At 49.3% G+C, this 3,993-nt stretch overlaps 1 pseudogene; it reads left to right on the forward strand.

The window, feature by feature from the left end:
* The first annotated feature begins 1,675 nt into the window (after positions 1-1,675).
* LOC119282365 lies at positions 1,676-3,760 on the forward strand (annotated as a pseudogene).
* The last annotated feature ends 233 nt before the right edge of the window (positions 3,761-3,993 follow it).

The raw sequence follows: 3,993 nt of genomic DNA on the forward strand, positions 1-3,993 counted from the left end.
GTGGGCCTTGGGCGTTGTGTAGGAAACTGAAGCGGGCTGTGCGTCATTTGGCCTCACACACTTTTGGAGTAGAAGTTTGAGCCGAGGGCAACTAATTAACAAGCGCTCCTTCGGGATCCTTACAACGATCAGCATCACTTGGCGCGCTCTCAGCCATTCGCCACGTGTCGCACTGTCACACCCTGTGCGTTCCCTCCGGATTTTATTTTTTTATTTATTTTTCCGCACGCGTTTTCGGCTTTTTTCGACATTTTAGTTTTCCACCAGTCCTCCCTAGCTTTTCGACAAAAAAAAATTCGAATTTTTTTGCGCAAAAAAAGCATTTTTTTTCCTTTCGCGGGAGTCACGGTTTTGCTTCCGCGAGAGGCACGGTTGTGCTTTCGCGAGTCACGACCGTGCCTCTCGGAAACGGAAAAAAATATGTTTTCTGTTTTTTTCCTTTCGCGAGAGTCATGGTTTTGCTTCCGCGAGAGGCACAGTGTGCTTTCGCGAGAGTCACGGCCGTGCCTCTCGGAAAAGAAAAAAAGTATTTTCTTTTTTTTTCACGAGAGTCACGGCTTTGCTTTCGCGAGAGTCACGGCCGTGCCTCCTCGGAAACAAAAAAAAACATGTTTTCTATTTTTTTCGCGAGAGTCATGGTATTGCTTCCGCGAGAGGCACGGTTGTGCTCTCGCGAGAGTCACGGCCGTGCCTCCTCGGAAACGGAAAAAAACCGCATTTTCTCTCTTTTTTTTCCTTTCTCAAGATTCACAGTTTTGTTTCCGCGAGAGGCACGGTTGTGATTTCGTCAGAGGCACGGGCGTGCCTCTTTCGAAAAGGAAAAAAATCCATGCTCCCAGTACGGTTTTTTCGTCCTATTTTTTGTAAAAAAAAGTTCGTCAAAACCTATGAACATGGGATCTAGTTTTGAAGATCTCGACGCGAGGAATCCAACGATGAAAGCGGTTTGAGATTTGGACGCACGGTTTAAGAGATAAAACGTTTTGAATAAACGGATCTACGAAAAAAGGGAAACTCCCAAGTTGCGACAAGTGACGCACAACGCCACTTGTCGCAACCTGGGGGCTGGAGTCATCTTCACAACGAGTACTCCTTAACTAGTGATTTCGGTTTGAGCCTGTATCTCCAGGTTACAGTGGAATAGCGGAAAGGAGCAGCAAAAGCCCAAACATAGAAGGGAAAACAAACGTGCTAGCGTGGAGATGGGTACTTGAGCTACTATATGCTTGGGAGACTTGGTCTGATGCAGCATTGTGCTACTCTGCAGATAGACTTGGTCAGATTAATAGTACATTGCCTCTCTTGACCTCTCTTTTCTATCAGTGGAAACTCCGCCGCCGGATGACAAGGAACCCTAGGTTTTTCCCTAGGGACAAGGAAGCATATAGAAACCCACAGGCAATTATCTAGTCCGACTAGAAGGGCAAATTCCTTTAGTACGTACGTACAATTTTGGACAACTCTCGCTCTTCGGTTTTGTGAAGCTGGGCTTCGGCTACTACCTAGGAGTACGCCTTCTTTTCTCGCCTAGGAGATTGCGCAGGAAGCTGTTGTCGCTTGGCTTATTTAACCCCTTTCTGTTTGACGGCCATCACTAGGGGCCATTTCATGGAGGTCAGGAGCTATATAGGGTGAGCTTGTCGACGAGCTTCCAAACAAGACCCAGCCGCAGCAAATGGCTGCTGCCGTGAGCTTTTCCCATCAAATACACACCTGCCTCATGCTCCTCTGCTACTCGATATGGTCTCTGCACCTGCCTTGCCCTACCTCCTCGCTTTATTTCAACGCCAACTTTTCAGACCCCGAAGCCTATTACCCAGGCTTGAGTTTCCAGGGTGATGCCTACCTTGACGCTCAGTCTCGGACCATCCAGCTAACAAGAGACGTTGAGAGCCCCAACATCCAGAATAGCGTAGGCCGAGTGTTCTGCTCGACGCCCGTGCCGTTGTGGGATAACGCCACTGGCGAGCTTGCCCGATTCACCACCTCCTTCACCTTCCGAATCAAGGTAAACGGTACGATCAGCGGCGATGGCTTTGCTTTCTTCCTCGGAAACTATCCTCCGAGCAGTCCAGATCCCCTCGAAGACAGACAGAACCTAGGTCTCTACAACGGAAACGCCAGCACGGTCGCGACCGGCAATGACCGAGCTGTGGCAGTTGAGTTCGACACCTTCTTGAACGTTGGCGTCGACACCAGCAGCAGCCACATGGGCATCGACGTCAACTCCATCATTTCTCAGGCGTACACCAACGTTACCCTGGCTGGCAACAACCTAACATCCGACCTTCCTATGACTTGCCATATAATTTACGGCAACGAATCAAAAACCCTAGCGGCTGTTCTCGAGTTCGGAGACACATGCCTAGTGTTGACCTGAGGCTCATGCCTAGTGTGGTGGCCATCGGCTTCTCGGGTGCTACCGGTGAGGCGGATGAGTTACACCAAATAATTTCATGGTCATTTGACTCCACCTTGGAGCTGCCCAGTGCCCCGGCGCCTGCATGGAGGAGCACTAAGAGTCCACCGCCTGCACCGAAGACCCTACCCAAAGGACGGCTAGCAAAGGTAACTGGACCAATTATTGGAGTTATTGCAATTGTGTGCATCTTTGTTGGCGTGCGTCGATGGCAACTATGCACGAGAAAGAAGCGTCACAGAGCTCTCGCCGGGGGCCTTGGAGATATTGGTTATCTTAAGTTGGCGCGTGCGACCAACGAATTCGCAGAGGAAAACAAGCTCGGGCAAGGTGGTTCTGCCTCTGTTTATCGGGGCCAACTAGCAAGTCCAAGTAGACCAATGGCGATAAAGAGATTCAAGCTGGCAGAATCAGGCGAGGAGAGGAAGGCATTTGAGGACGAACTCAGGATTGCCAGTCGGCTCAGGCACCGGAACCTTGTCGAATTGATAGGTTGGTGCTACGGTGGACAGTGGAACCTGGTTGAGCTTATATGCTGGTGGCAGGACGACAGATACACCCGTCTCTTCCTTGTGTATGAGCTTTTGCCACAAGGTAGCCTGGATCAACACCTACACGGGGGCAATAGTTGGATACCATGGTCCAAGAGGTATATGCATTATAATTCCATTTCGAGAGCATTTACATCATTGCATGCAACTTCGTTTTTTCTCGATACATAATGAATGGTTACATGCTTAGATAAACAGGTACCAGATCATCCTCGACCTAGGCTCTGCACTGCAATACCTCCATGTAGATTGTGAGCAACACCAATAGTGCATCGTACATGGCGATATCAAGTCCAGCAACATATTGCTTGACGCTTCATACAGTGCCAAGTTATGTGACTTCGGATTGGCAAGACTTGTTCACCAAGAAAGTGGGTCAAAGACCACAGACCTCGTGCAGGGCACTTACGGATATATAGACCCAGTGTTCATTGACACGAGCCAGTGGAACAGGCAGTCAGACATATACAGTTTTGGCATTGTCCTACTAGAGATGGTCTCTGGAAGGAACCCAACGGTGAGTCTCCATGATACGCCTCCGTTGTCATCATGGGTAAGGAGTTTGTACTACGACAATGCGATCCTTGAGGCAGCAAATGACAGGCTGATAGGCGACGAGTCCAGTTTTGGGCGACAACAAATGGAGCGTGTGCTACTTGTCGGGCTCTTGTGTGTGCACCAGGACCCGAGCAGCCGGCCATCTATCACCCACACCATGGATGCCCTGCGATCGGAGGAGCTAAAACTGGACCTCACTCCCCTGGCACCGGCGACACTCTCGCTGCCATAGCCTTTGTAGTTCAGGCTTCTAGTCCAAAGAAATACCATACATGTATTCAAGGCATACAGATTGAGTAGCGATGTATCGAGAATAGGAATAATGTACTACTTCATCCATCCCAAAATTAGTGTCGCTGATTTAATACAACTTTGTACTAATCAACGTCACTTATTTTGTGACGGAGGGAGTAGAAAGTTGGATGTGTGCATCAACTGACCGCACATTCGAGAGGTGGCTAGATT

Source organism: Triticum dicoccoides, chromosome 3B (assembly GCF_002162155.2).
Source record: "Triticum dicoccoides isolate Atlit2015 ecotype Zavitan chromosome 3B, WEW_v2.0, whole genome shotgun sequence".
Lineage (NCBI taxonomy): Eukaryota > Viridiplantae > Streptophyta > Magnoliopsida > Poales > Poaceae > Triticum > Triticum dicoccoides.